This window comes from Marmota flaviventris, chromosome 4, assembly GCF_047511675.1.
Source record: "Marmota flaviventris isolate mMarFla1 chromosome 4, mMarFla1.hap1, whole genome shotgun sequence".
NCBI classification, from domain to species: Eukaryota; Metazoa; Chordata; class Mammalia; order Rodentia; family Sciuridae; genus Marmota; species Marmota flaviventris.
Window position 1 is genome coordinate 71,201,469 of NC_092501.1, and position 15,977 is coordinate 71,217,445.

Consider the following 15,977-nt stretch of genomic DNA (forward strand, 5'->3'; position numbering starts at 1 on the left):
GATCCTGTACTAGAGTCCTTGTTGCGGAACGCTGTCCTTGGTGTAGAAAGCTGTCCCTGGCGTAGAAAGCTGTCCTTGCCTTGATGCCAATCCAGCAAGAGAAAACGGTCTCGAGAAGGAAAAGGGGTGGTTTCTTGCTTGGCTAGCAAAGGAGAAACAATGATTCTCACGTCAGCAGGAGTAGGGGGTTTTTATACAGGGGGTTTTCATAAGCGATTCAGAGAAAGTGAGATTAGGGAGGAGAGAGCAGGTAGGAAAAGATTAGGGAAAAGAAGAGCCCAGAGGAGGAGATCAGGGAGGGGGGAAAAGAACAGGGAGGAGAAGTTTAGGGAAAAGAAAATCAGAAGATCAGGGAGGAGAAGGGTAGGGGAAAGAAAATCAGGAGGAGAAGGTTAGGGCAAAGAAGATCAGGGAGGAGAAGTTTGGGGAAAAGAGAAACAAACATGTAAGTTTCAAAGCGACAAGGGATGTAGTCAAAGCATCCAGTGAACCCCTGTTGCAACTTCAGTAAAATCTTCCCTTTGTATTCCAGCGTATTGCCTCTGGGGGACCTTTACAGTGGATTACCTTCCAGTAGTTTCATTACCCAGATTCGTTAAGTTCCAGGGGACAGGACCGTGCCCTGTGTTTCATATTTTCTCAGAATTGTGCTGTATACGTAGCAAAGACTTGAAAAGGGGGGGGGGGGAGTGTAAAGACAAAAATAGCTAAAGGTCTTCAGTGTTTCTGTACCCCTACAATCATGAGTTCCCCAACATTACTGTAAAATACAGGGAGCAGATAAAATTAAGCTAAGTTTGCTAATATGTGCTTGAGGCCTATGTAGGTAAAATGACTACTAAAATAAAAAAGAGGATGACAGCCCAGCGGCTCTGGAGGCTGAGACAGGAGGATCGTGAGTTCAAAGCCTGCCTCAGCAACTTAGAGAGGCACTAAGCAACTCTGTGAGACCCTGTCTCAAAATAAAATATATATATATATATATATAAAATACAAAATATGGCTGGGGATGTGACTTAGTGGTTGAGTGCCCCTGTGTTCAATTCCGTGTACAAAAAACAAAACAAACAAACAAACAAAAGCATCACCGTACAAGAACCCAGGTCTTTCCTCCCAAAGTCTAGTTTAGTTTCTCTTTCATCAGAACACATTAAGGGGTACTTGGCCATTTGCCCCGTAGTGTGAATGGGTTCATTGATCTTATTGGGTTGTTTTCAGTGTGGCATCTTAATACTTGTGTTCCAAGCGTAATGATCAGATCAGGGTAATTGGCATATATGTCACTCACACATGTATCACTCCTTTGTATTGGGAACGTTCAAAACCCTATCAGGTTTCCCCCTTCCAGTACTGAGGATTGCATCCAGGGCCTTGTACATACTCAGCAATTATTCTACCACTGAGATACACCCCCAATCAGGTATTTTGAAATATTTAATATTGTTGTCAATCACAGCTATCCTACCATGCTGTGGAATACTAATAGTAAGTCATTTCTCTTATCCAAGGGCAACCCCCATACCGATTAACCATCCTCTTGCCGTGTTCCCTCCCCTACGCCCATTCCGGGCTCTGGTAACCACTATTCTCTGTATTCTATCAATTTTATTTTATTTCAATTATTAAATTTTTTTAATATATGACAGCAGAAGGCATTAGGATTCATATTATACGTACGGAGCACAGTTTCACATCTCTGGTGGTAGATAAAGTATATTCACACCAACTCATGTTTTCATACGTGTACTTTGGATAACGATGGCCATCACATTCCACCATCATTTCTAACCCCCTGCCCCCTCCCTTCCCTTCTCACTCCTCTCTCCCCTATCTAGAGTTCATCTCTTCCTCCCATGCTCCCCATCCCAGAGAAAACTCTTGGCATTCGTTTGTTTGGGATGGGCTGACTTCACTTAGCACCATCTCCTCCATCTCGGTCCATTTACCTGCAAAAGCCATGACGGTATTCTCTTTTATTGCTGAGTAACATTCCCTTGTGTATATAAACAGACTGGTAGACCAATGGTACAGAATAGAGGTCACGGAGACTAACCCACTAAATTACCATTATCTTCTATCAGACAAAGGTGCCCAAAACATACTTTGGAGAAAAGATAGCCTCTTCAACAAACGGTGCTGGGAAAACTGGAAATCCATAGGCAACAAAATGAAATTAAAACCCCAGTCTCTCACCATGCACAAAACTCAATCCAGAGTGGAACTAGGACCTAGGAATTAAACCAGAGACCTTGGGTCTAACAGAAGAAAAAGTAGGCCCTAATCTTCATCATGTGAGATTAGGCCCCAACTTCCTTAAAAGACTGCTATAGTGCAAGAAATAAAATCAAGAATCAATAAATCAGATGGATTCCAACTAAAAAGCTTCTTTGCAGCAAAAGAAACAATAAGTGAGGTGAACAGAGAGCCTACAGAATAGGAGGAAATTTTTACCACACACAAATCAGATAGAGCACTCATCTATATAAATAAATGTGTATACATACATATATAAAGGACTCAAAACTCTTAATACCGAAGAAACAAATAACCCAGTGGATAAAGGGGCCAAAGAACTGAACAGACGTTTCTCAGAAAACGATACACAATCAATCCACAAATATATGAAAAAATGTTCAGCATCTCTGGCAATTAGAGAAATGCAAATAAAAAATCACTCTAAGATTTCATCTCACTCCAGTAAAAATGGCAGCTGTTAAGGATACAAACCACAATAAGTTTTCACAAGGAAGTGGGGGGGAAAGGCACCTTCACGCATTGCTGGTGGGACTGAAAATTGGTGCAGCCAATATGGAAAGCAGTATGGAGATTCCTTGGAAAACTCATAATGGAACCACCGTTGGATCCAGGTATCCCACTCCTCGGTTTATACCCAAAGGACTCAGAAGTAGCATACTACAACGATGCAGCCACATCAATGTTTACAGCAGCACAATTCACAATAGCTAAATTGTGGAACCAACCAAGATATACCCTTCATTAGATGAATGGATGAAGAAAATGTGGCATATATACACAATGGAATATCACTCAGCATTAAAGGAGAAGAAAAAATCATGGCATTTGCAAGTAAATGGATGAAGTTGGAGAATAAAATGCTGGGTGAAGTAAGCCGACCCTAAAAATCCAAATGCCGAATGTATTGTCTGATACAGGGATGATGATTTATAATGGGGACGGGGTGGGGGGAGCATGGGAAAAATACATGACCTTTCGCTAGGGAAAAGGGGAGAGAGGAGAAGGGAGGTTTTATGCTCGAATTCTGGACCCCCAAAAGGCCACCAGAGACCAAGATCCATGTAAGCAGCAAAGAGGTGTCTATTGCGAGCTAGCTGGGTCCTCTGCGCGCACACAGCAACTGGTGACGCTGAGAGGCCCCGAGCCCAGGGTTTGCAGCAGTTTTATACATTCTTTGGAGAAGGCAGGGACCCCCACAAACATCATAGCATCTCTTGGCAAATCATCACACATTGCGGGAAAATCAAAGAACAACTCTAAAACATGATTAGCACATTCACTGGCGGGAACAAGTTGGGTAGTGATGATTGGTTACTACAAGAGGGGGATTCATTTGAACTGATTGGTTTACGCCAAGAGGGGTGTTCTTGATGAACTACATGGTTTCCCAACACCATAAACTACTGGGAGGGTCATCTGGCATCCCAGGTATTTCCCTGTCTCATGCTGATTGGTGGCTGCTAGCGGGTTGCTATGGGTCCCCACCTAGCCTGACTGAGTCAGGGACACCTGGCCCAGCAGATCTCTCCTGTTATTTGTAGATAAACCACTTAGCAGGGTGGGAATGTGCCCAGGAGTGCTCTGTGGGTCTTTCCAAGGACAAAGGTCATGTCCCTTCCTTGGGCGGGCTTTGCTCTGAGGTAGAAGCTGGTTTTTCAGAGGGGCATGGAGGTAGGAAAGATGGTGGAAAGAGACAGACATCCTTACCCTAAGTACATGTATGAAAACACAAATGGTGTGACTCTACTTTGCATACAACCAGAGACATGAAAAATGGTGCTCTATTTGTGTAATATGAATTGAATTGCATCCTGCTGTCATATATAACAAATCAGAATAAATAAAAATTTAAAAATGCATCATAAAGTAAGTGAAATATTGAAAAAATTATGACACATTTTATAACGGAATATTGTGTGACTGCTAAGAAGAATGAGAAAAACTATATGTCCACTGAGGTAAGACAATCTCTAAGATATCAGGTGACAAGAACCAAGGGCAGAAGGGTGTACACAGTGCTATTAATTGAAAATGAGGGGATGTATGTATGCAGAGATGTACTTATAGATGCAATGAACATTTCTGGAACTGGTACCATCGTTATGGCTTCTGTGAAACTGAGGAAGTGATGGAAGGAGACCTTTTTTTTTTTTTTTGTTAACCTTATATGCATCCCGTTTAAATATTTATCATGTACACTTATAACATTAAAACGTAAGGATGAAAAGCAGTAAAACCAAAACAGAGAAGCGCATTTGAATCAGGCTTTACAAGAAAAATAGCATAGATCTCTTTTTGGCTCATGCTTCCAGTCCAGCTAGGTCCAGAGATGCAGGAAGCTCCTTGATGGAGTAAGCCACTGAGCAGATGACTCGCCTGAAAGTGGCTGTGTTTTGCAAATACTTATCTGCCAGCACTGCTTTCTTGCAAGGGAGTCCTTGGGCTGGTTCTGAGCCTCTAACTGGACCTTCAGGACAGACACGGGCAGGATCTGGGCAGTGTCATGGAAGCAAGGGGCATAGGAGGAGTCATGAATGTGGATACCGCCCAGAGCCAGGGACCTCGCTAGATATGGAGGCAAGCTAGGCAGAAAGCGGGTGGCAGGAAGCTCTGAAAAAATTAGTTGAGGTAGGCGCAGTGTTCTAAGTGATTTTTCCTCTGGTGTTTGGAGACATGTTAAAGTGCCTTAGAAAAGTCTACTCATTTGAAAGAGGACATCCTTGTTCCAGTTTTTAGAGGGAATGCTTTCAATTTTTCTCTGTTTAGGATGATGCTGACCTTGGGGTTTGCATAGATAGCTTCCATGAGGTTGAGGTGTGTTCCTTCTATTCCTAGTTTTTCTAGTGTTTTGAACATGAAGGGTGCTGTATTTGTCAAATGCTTTTTCTGCCTCTATTGAGATGATCATATTATACTTGTTTTTAAGTATATTGATGTGATGAATTATGTTTATTGATTCCTGTATGTGAACCCCACTTGATTGTGGCACACTATCTTTTTAATATGTTTTTGTATGCCATTTGCCGGAATTGTATTGAGAATTTTCGTATCGATGTTCATCGTGGATATTGGTATGAAGTTTTCTTTCCTTGATGTGTGCTTGTGTGGTTTCGGCGTCAGGGTGATATCAGCTTCACAGAATGAGATTGGAAGGGTTCTCTCCTTTTCGTATTCCACGAAACGTTTTGAGCAGTATTGGTGTTAATTCTCCTTGGAAGGTCTTATAGAACTCGGCTGAGAATCCATCTGGTCCTGGACTTTCCTTGATTGGTAGACCTTAGGTATTCCCACCACAAAAATCTAACAAAGAAAAGAAAATGTTAACTATTCTGAAGTGATAGATATGTTAGATGATTTGAGCTATCATTTCACAGCATTTACATATAGCAAAATATCATGTTATGCAACTTAAGTGTAACTGACCACATGTATTTTGTCAATAAATTTTGTCCAAAAAAAAAAAAAAGGGCAGTGACTATGGATTTCTTTCTTGAATGAGTAGAATTGTCTTTTTTTAAAAAAAAAATCGTTAAAATCTGTTTTAATTAGTTATACATGACAGTAGGATGCATTTTGATATATCATAAATAAATAGGGTATAATTTCTCATTTTTCTTCTTGTACACGTTGTCAGATCACATCGGTCATGCAGTCATATGTGTACGTGAGGTAATAATGTCTGTTTCATTCTACTATTCTTCCTATCTCCATATCCCTCCCCTCCCTTCACTCTCTTCTACCTAATCTAAAGTAACTTTATTCTTCCCTAGCACCTTGGCCCTGATTGTGAATTAACATCCATATCAGAGAAGGCATTCGGCCTTTGGTTCTAAGGGATTTGACTTATTTCACTTAGCATGATATTCTCCAACTCCGTCCATTTACCCGGAAATACCATAATTCCCTTCTTCTTTAAAACTGAGTGATATTCCATCAAATATTATATACCACATTTTCTTTATCCAACCTAGGTTGGTTCCATAGTTTAGCTATGGTGAATTGAGCTTCTATAAATAAATCTTGGGCCTCCCAGGAATATCATAAGGCTGGTCAATTGCCCCCAGGCTTAGCATTTACCAAGAACTGGATACACAATGGGGATGAGTCATCTCATCGCTGGTCTTAACAAGACAGGGCCATACACAATGGGGGCGAGTCATCACTGGTGTTGCAAGAAGGCAGCTTAACCAGCTTTTCCAGGTTCGCACAAGAGGGTGGAGAATTTCCTTGGGGGGAGGGGTGACAACATGGCATAGGCCGCTCCCCTTCCCGACTTTTTCTACCGCGTGTTCCAGGACAGGAGCACTTGGTGTGGGACCCAGAGGACCAGGCCAGGCATCAAAAGGGTCTAGGAGGCCATTGTCAGAGTGAGGCTTTAAGCCTTTCTCCTCCTGGGCAGTGAGAGGACTGACTCACTGTGACCCAAGTCGCTCCTCAACAATGGCTTCCCAATACTGGTCCTCATACATAGTGTGAGATTGCCCCATCTTTTCGGGGAGACCCCTACCTCGAAACTCTCTTGGCTTGGCTTGGCGATACTCTCACTTTTGGTGAACCGACTTCTTAATGCCCCACGTTGGGTGCCAGATGTGTGTGTGTGGGGGTTAGCCCCACCCCACCCCACCACACCACACCCGCTTCCCTCCTGACCTGCGGGAGAGATTGGGAGAGCAGGCCCGGACCATGAGGAACCAAGAAACGAAGGGCCGACTGACGCCCCCCCCCCCAGCACCCAGCCCTCCCCCACGGGAGGACAATCAGACAAGCCAGGGAGACCAGTCAAAGCAGGATCTCAGTTTATTGAGAAAACACACACACAGCTAATACAAGGCACAGGAGCCAATCAGGATAATGGTCAGCAGGGTGGGGAGAGTTCACGTGTTCACCCATTTCACGGTCCCTAATGGGAGACCCGAGCTGTCCAGAGGGTGGAAGGGTTCTGAGCCTGTCCTAGAGGTCATCTGTTTTTTCCTCACAACCCAGGCAATGCCTTCTGGCCCGTCCCCAGGCGCTTTCTTAGCCACAGGTGGCCCCAGAACCCGGAAGCGGGCAGCAAGTTCGGTTTCCTCCTTTCTGATGCAACATGCCCCACATGTTACATAGTGCCCTAAGTCTGTGTTTCCTTTTCCTTGCCATCATTGTCAGAAATTCAGGGAGGTCGATTTTACCATTACCACCAGCAGCTAGTCCCTTAATCGCGTCCTGAAACTCGACTTCTGTGGGATTCCACCCAAGAGACCATCTCATTACACTTCCCGATCCCTTTGTTAGTATAGTATAGTTCCATCCCCTTTCCTGTCAAATAGTGGGAAAGCTCCTTTGAATTCTGCAATCTGCCCTTCAGTCAGTTGGTCAGCCACGCTGCAAGCCTTACCAGTTTCTGAGACTCAACCACATAACCACTGGGCTCATTCGCTCCACTCAGATCCCATCACATTTCTAAAGTGTCACATAGCATGAATGGAATTTTAAACGTCTGAAGATATCAAACACGTGTACATTTATTTTGGTTTAATAATAAGTTGTATTTATTTTGTTTCCATTTTACTTTATTTTTAATCATATATATATATATATTTTACTCAATTGGCACATAGTAATTGTACAGACTCATGGGGCACAGTGTGGCGTCTTTTTTTGTTTTAGTTTCCCGCTCCCCCACCCACCCTGTCTTAAGATGAGGAAGGCTTGCATTTTAGGCATTCATTGAAAACTTGTGCATGCCATGTCAATGGATTAGACCCGTTAGCCGGCACACCAACTTCCCACACAAAGCCGTCCACTGAACCAAGAGGCCCAGCAGTCTCTGGAGAAGCTGCAGCCTGACCGTCTTCTCCACCATCGCCCAGGAAGGATGAGACTCACAAACCCGTGCTTGGGCCGGTGCTTTCCTCTTCTTCATCTTTTATTCCCATGAGTCCCAGGCCAGAGAGAGATCCATGAGGGCTAGCGGTTCCTGGCAGGAGGATGACGCAAAGGGTACCCGGGCTCAGGCTTCGGTAGAGCCTTCCAATCTTGCGGCTCCAACGCCGGGCTGCACTCTTTGCGTTTTCCGCCTTTAAGTTCTGCAGGGTCTCCCGCTCTGAGGGAGGAGGTCTAACTGTCAGACCTGCGGGCCTTCTTGATTCAGGTGGTGAGCTCCTAAGCCACGCGTGGAGGTGCCTGGGCGTTAGGGCCTGCCTGCCTTTCAGCTTCCAGTCCTTGCCTGTGAGGACATGGAGGGCCCTCTGGGCATTGCCAAAAGTTTTGAATTGCAGGAAACAGTATTTTTCCTGTCTTCCGCTTTTAGCATCTGGAGGCACGATCACAGCTTCCAGGCCACCAAAGAGGTTCGGTAGTTCCTGAGTATGTCCTAAGAAATCTTTACTAACTCCAGACAGATAAATAGTGGCTCGGTTCTCAGAATCTCGTTCCAGCTCCTTAACAAGTGTGTCACAATCCAGAGTGAGTTCTGTCACAGGTCTCTGTACCTTTATGTACACACCTTCCACCAGAACGCCATTCAAGGACTCGATGGCCAGCTGGGCAGCTTCCAGGACTTCATACTCTATAGAGAGATGAGGCTGATGCGTTTCCAGAACAGCGGTCATTGCACGAACTGGGCCAAAGCTCCTAAACAGCCTCTTCAGAGCACTTAGTTTACAATCTTTGCTCAAGGGCCCAGCATAGATAGTTGACATCTCTGTCCACTTGATCCGCATCCTTTTGTTCACTTCCTCAGTGAGGAGAGGTGAAAAGGGCTCAAAAGAGAACCGAATAATGCTGAAGGGGTACAGGCGGACTTGCCTTCGGGCCTGCTCAAAGACCTCTCTGTTGGAAAGGCACTTAATAGTTTCACAATCTTCAGGAGAAGGCAGTTCAATATCATCTGTCTCTCGGGTTACAAAAAGGAGCTTCTGATGCGCCGAATCGAAACAAGTTAAAGCACCTCTGTAGGGGTACTGGAACTTTTCTCTGACATTTCTTGGGTCTTGGGCTCTCCATAGCGCCTCCAGATTGAGTTCTGCAATCTTCCTTGGGCCATACTTGAGGAAATATTGAGCCAATTCAAGGGTCGCGGTAGCGTCCTCTGTGGGATCATGACCGTCCCTTTCCGAACGTTGAATGTCCCTGCCCAAAATAGCTTTGGCTAAGAACTTTAGCTTGAATCTTCTGCCCCGCTCCCTGGCGTAAAGCAATGAGGTGTCGATAACATACGGATGGATCATGTTCAGTGCTCGGAGATCGACGTCTAAGGAATGACCTACCAACACCGCATCAGGAGGAAGCAGTGCTTTCAACCGCCTCTGAACGTCTTTCAGTTTCGTCGTCACCGGCTTAAGCATCTCCTCCGTGATCCCTGAATAGCAGGTGGCGTAGTCTACAATCTCCTCATCGGGTTTCACCAACTCATCCATAAGACAGGAGCCCCCTTCGGCAACCAGTGAGATGCGTGTTAGTTCTCTCCCCTTGGACGTGATGCACATTTCTCCGTCCAGCCCAAAGAGAGGGCTCTTCTCTGTGACAGACGCATTACATCCGGTAGTTACAAAGTCCTCACAGTCGGGAGAACCTTGTAACGGAAAGTCAAATGTTCTCATCTCCTCCTCTGTCAGAAGGCATCGCAGCACGCCCACCTTCTGAGAGCCATACTTCTGAATGACGGGGTCATTCTGCAGGTCGACCTCGGGCTTTGTACTGGCGGACGGTAAAGATCCTCCCATGGTCTTAGGCAGATATCCAGCCCTTTGATTTGGTAGCCCGATAACATCAGCTAGAAAAGTAGATGATGGAGGAGGCAAGCGGAATTTGTGTCTGAAGGCTTTTCGGAGAAATCCAAACTCCAAATAGAACCTGTAGAAGTGGAGTTGACTCATCCCTTGAAGGGTGACAACCACTGTTCTGCTCAGGTGCTTTCCGTACAGAAGCTGGCACCACCTGGGTCTCTCAATAACCGGTTGAGCCAGAACTGCATACTTGAGCAGCTCACATAGCTGCTCGTGGGTTATTTCACAGTTTTCAACCATTACGATGCCAGACAACCGGGCTCTCTTGGGCTCGGGCTGCCTGTCCACGAGATCCGAACCGGGGGGTATCCTTACCTCGGGCGTCCCCATCAGCCAGTCGGGGACCCGTCTCCTCTGGCTGTTGAGCCTCCCGGTCTTCTCCTTCTCTGGCTCCATGATCCTGTACTAGAGTCCTTGTTGCGGAACGCTGTCCTTGGTGTAGAAAGCTGTCCCTGGCGTAGAAAGCTGTCCTTGCCTTGATGCCAATCCAGCAAGAGAAAACGGTCTCGAGAAGGAAAAGGGGTGGTTTCTTGCTTGGCTAGCAAAGGAGAAACAATGATTCTCACGTCAGCAGGAGTAGGGGGTTTTTATACAGGGGGTTTTCATAAGCGATTCAGAGAAAGTGAGATTAGGGAGGAGAGAGCAGGTAGGAAAAGATTAGGGAAAAGAAGAGCCCAGAGGAGGAGATCAGGGAGGGGGGAAAAGAACAGGGAGGAGAAGTTTAGGGAAAAGAAAATCAGAAGATCAGGGAGGAGAAGGGTAGGGGAAAGAAAATCAGGAGGAGAAGGTTAGGGCAAAGAAGATCAGGGAGGAGAAGTTTGGGGAAAAGAGAAACAAACATGTAAGTTTCAAAGCGACAAGGGATGTAGTCAAAGCATCCAGTGAACCCCTGTTGCAACTTCAGTAAAATCTTCCCTTTGTATTCCAGCGTATTGCCTCTGGGGGACCTTTACAGTGGATTACCTTCCAGTAGTTTCATTACCCAGATTCGTTAAGTTCCAGGGGACAGGACCGTGCCCTGTGTTTCATATTTTCTCAGAATTGTGCTGTATACGTAGCAAAGACTTGAAAAGGGGGGGGGGGGAGTGTAAAGACAAAAATAGCTAAAGGTCTTCAGTGTTTCTGTACCCCTACAATCATGAGTTCCCCAACATTACTGTAAAATACAGGGAGCAGATAAAATTAAGCTAAGTTTGCTAATATGTGCTTGAGGCCTATGTAGGTAAAATGACTACTAAAATAAAAAAGAGGATGACAGCCCAGCGGCTCTGGAGGCTGAGACAGGAGGATCGTGAGTTCAAAGCCTGCCTCAGCAACTTAGAGAGGCACTAAGCAACTCTGTGAGACCCTGTCTCAAAATAAAATATATATATATATATATATAAAATACAAAATATGGCTGGGGATGTGACTTAGTGGTTGAGTGCCCCTGTGTTCAATTCCGTGTACAAAAAACAAAACAAACAAACAAACAAAAGCATCACCGTACAAGAACCCAGGTCTTTCCTCCCAAAGTCTAGTTTAGTTTCTCTTTCATCAGAACACATTAAGGGGTACTTGGCCATTTGCCCCGTAGTGTGAATGGGTTCATTGATCTTATTGGGTTGTTTTCAGTGTGGCATCTTAATACTTGTGTTCCAAGCGTAATGATCAGATCAGGGTAATTGGCATATATGTCACTCACACATGTATCACTCCTTTGTATTGGGAACGTTCAAAACCCTATCAGGTTTCCCCCTTCCAGTACTGAGGATTGCATCCAGGGCCTTGTACATACTCAGCAATTATTCTACCACTGAGATACACCCCCAATCAGGTATTTTGAAATATTTAATATTGTTGTCAATCACAGCTATCCTACCATGCTGTGGAATACTAATAGTAAGTCATTTCTCTTATCCAAGGGCAACCCCCATACCGATTAACCATCCTCTTGCCGTGTTCCCTCCCCTACGCCCATTCCGGGCTCTGGTAACCACTATTCTCTGTATTCTATCAATTTTATTTTATTTCAATTATTAAATTTTTTTAATATATGACAGCAGAAGGCATTAGGATTCATATTATACGTACGGAGCACAGTTTCACATCTCTGGTGGTAGATAAAGTATATTCACACCAACTCATGTTTTCATACGTGTACTTTGGATAACGATGGCCATCACATTCCACCATCATTTCTAACCCCCTGCCCCCTCCCTTCCCTTCTCACTCCTCTCTCCCCTATCTAGAGTTCATCTCTTCCTCCCATGCTCCCCATCCCAGAGAAAACTCTTGGCATTCGTTTGTTTGGGATGGGCTGACTTCACTTAGCACCATCTCCTCCATCTCGGTCCATTTACCTGCAAAAGCCATGACGGTATTCTCTTTTATTGCTGAGTAACATTCCCTTGTGTGTATAAACAGACTGGTAGACCAATGGTACAGAATAGAGGTCACGGAGACTAACCCACTAAATTACCATTATCTTCTATCAGACAAAGGTGCCCAAAACATACTTTGGAGAAAAGATAGCCTCTTCAACAAACGGTGCTGGGAAAACTGGAAATCCATAGGCAACAAAATGAAATTAAAACCCCAGTCTCTCACCATGCACAAAACTCAATCCAGAGTGGAACTAGGACCTAGGAATTAAACCAGAGACCTTGGGTCTAACAGAAGAAAAAGTAGGCCCTAATCTTCATCATGTGAGATTAGGCCCCAACTTCCTTAAAAGACTGCTATAGTGCAAGAAATAAAATCAAGAATCAATAAATCAGATGGATTCCAACTAAAAAGCTTCTTTGCAGCAAAAGAAACAATAAGTGAGGTGAACAGAGAGCCTACAGAATAGGAGGAAATTTTTACCACACACAAATCAGATAGAGCACTCATCTATATAAATAAATGTGTATACATACATATATAAAGGACTCAAAACTCTTAATACCGAAGAAACAAATAACCCAGTGGATAAAGGGGCCAAAGAACTGAACAGACGTTTCTCAGAAAACGATACACAATCAATCCACAAATATATGAAAAAATGTTCAGCATCTCTGGCAATTAGAGAAATGCAAATAAAAAATCACTCTAAGATTTCATCTCACTCCAGTAAAAATGGCAGCTGTTAAGGATACAAACCACAATAAGTTTTCACAAGGAAGTGGGGGGGAAAGGCACCTTCACGCATTGCTGGTGGGACTGAAAATTGGTGCAGCCAATATGGAAAGCAGTATGGAGATTCCTTGGAAAACTCATAATGGAACCACCGTTGGATCCAGGTATCCCACTCCTCGGTTTATACCCAAAGGACTCAGAAGTAGCATACTACAACGATGCAGCCACATCAATGTTTACAGCAGCACAATTCACAATAGCTAAATTGTGGAACCAACCAAGATATACCCTTCATTAGATGAATGGATGAAGAAAATGTGGCATATATACACAATGGAATATCACTCAGCATTAAAGGAGAAGAAAAAATCATGGCATTTGCAAGTAAATGGATGAAGTTGGAGAATAAAATGCTGGGTGAAGTAAGCCGACCCTAAAAATCCAAATGCCGAATGTATTGTCTGATACAGGGATGATGATTTATAATGGGGACGGGGTGGGGGGAGCATGGGAAAAATACATGACCTTTCGCTAGGGAAAAGGGGAGAGAGGAGAAGGGAGGTTTTATGCTCGAATTCTGGACCCCCAAAAGGCCACCAGAGACCAAGATCCATGTAAGCAGCAAAGAGGTGTCTATTGCGAGCTAGCTGGGTCCTCTGCGCGCACACAGCAACTGGTGACGCTGAGAGGCCCCGAGCCCAGGGTTTGCAGCAGTTTTATACATTCTTTGGAGAAGGCAGGGACCCCCACAAACATCATAGCATCTCTTGGCAAATCATCACACATTGCGGGAAAATCAAAGAACAACTCTAAAACATGATTAGCACATTCACTGGCGGGAACAAGTTGGGTAGTGATGATTGGTTACTACAAGAGGGGGATTCATTTGAACTGATTGGTTTACGCCAAGAGGGGTGTTCTTGATGAACTACATGGTTTCCCAACACCATAAACTACTGGGAGGGTCATCTGGCATCCCAGGTATTTCCCTGTCTCATGCTGATTGGTGGCTGCTAGCGGGTTGCTATGGGTCCCCACCTAGCCTGACTGAGTCAGGGACACCTGGCCCAGCAGATCTCTCCTGTTATTTGTAGATAAACCACTTAGCAGGGTGGGAATGTGCCCAGGAGTGCTCTGTGGGTCTTTCCAAGGACAAAGGTCATGTCCCTTCCTTGGGCGGGCTTTGCTCTGAGGTAGAAGCTGGTTTTTCAGAGGGGCATGGAGGTAGGAAAGATGGTGGAAAGAGACAGACATCCTTACCCTAAGTACATGTATGAAAACACAAATGGTGTGACTCTACTTTGCATACAACCAGAGACATGAAAAATGGTGCTCTATTTGTGTAATATGAATTGAATTGCATCCTGCTGTCATATATAACAAATCAGAATAAATAAAAATTTAAAAATGCATCATAAAGTAAGTGAAATATTGAAAAAATTATGACACATTTTATAACGGAATATTGTGTGACTGCTAAGAAGAATGAGAAAAACTATATGTCCACTGAGGTAAGACAATCTCTAAGATATCAGGTGACAAGAACCAAGGGCAGAAGGGTGTACACAGTGCTATTAATTGAAAATGAGGGGATGTATGTATGCAGAGATGTACTTATAGATGCAATGAACATTTCTGGAACTGGTACCATCGTTATGGCTTCTGTGAAACTGAGGAAGTGATGGAAGGAGACCTTTTTTTTTTTTTTTGTTAACCTTATATGCATCCCGTTTAAATATTTATCATGTACACTTATAACATTAAAACGTAAGGATGAAAAGCAGTAAAACCAAAACAGAGAAGCGCATTTGAATCAGGCTTTACAAGAAAAATAGCATAGATCTCTTTTTGGCTCATGCTTCCAGTCCAGCTAGGAGCAGATGACTCGCCTGAAAGTGGCTGTGTTTTGCAAATACTTATCTGCCAGCACTGCTTTCTTGCAAGGGAGTCCTTGGGCTGGTTCTGAGCCTCTAACTGGACCTTCAGGACAGACACGGGCAGGATCTGGGCAGTGTCATGGAAGCAAGGGGCATAGGAGGAGTCATGAATGTGGATACCGCCCAGAGCCAGGGACCTCGCTAGATATGGAGGCAAGCTAGGCAGAAAGCGGGTGGCAGGAAGCTCTGAAAAAATTAGTTGAGGTAGGCGCAGTGTTCTAAGTGATTTTTCCTCTGGTGTTTGGAGACATGTTAAAGTGCCTTAGAAAAGTCTACTCATTTGAAAGAGGACATCCTTGTTCCAGTTTTTAGAGGGAATGCTTTCAATTTTTCTCTGTTTAGGATGATGCTGACCTTGGGGTTTGCATAGATAGCTTCCATGAGGTTGAGGTGTGTTCCTTCTATTCCTAGTTTTTCTAGTGTTTTGAACATGAAGGGTGCTGTATTTGTCAAATGCTTTTTCTGCCTCTATTGAGATGATCATATTATACTTGTTTTTAAGTATATTGATGTGATGAATTATGTTTATTGATTCCTGTATGTGAACCCCACTTGATTGTGGCACACTATCTTTTTAATATGTTTTTGTATGCCATTTGCCGGAATTGTATTGAGAATTTTCGTATCGATGTTCATCGTGGATATTGGTATGAAGTTTTCTTTCCTTGATGTGTGCTTGTGTGGTTTCGGCGTCAGGGTGATATCAGCTTCACAGAATGAGATTGGAAGGGTTCTCTCCTTTTCGTATTCCACGAAACGTTTTGAGCAGTATTGGTGTTAATTCTCCTTGGAAGGTCTTATAGAACTCGGCTGAGAATCCATCTGGTCCTGGACTTTCCTTGATTGGTAGACCTTAGGTATTCCCACCACAAAAATCTAACAAAGAAAAGAAAATGTTAACTATTCTGAAGTGATAGAT

General features: G+C 44.1%; 1 pseudogene; it reads right to left on the reverse strand.

Annotated features, from left to right (window-relative positions):
• Positions 1 to 8,117: 8,117 nt before the first annotated feature.
• Positions 8,118 to 10,418, reverse strand: LOC139705494 (RNA exonuclease 5 pseudogene; annotated as a pseudogene).
• Positions 10,419 to 15,977: the final 5,559 nt, after the last annotated feature.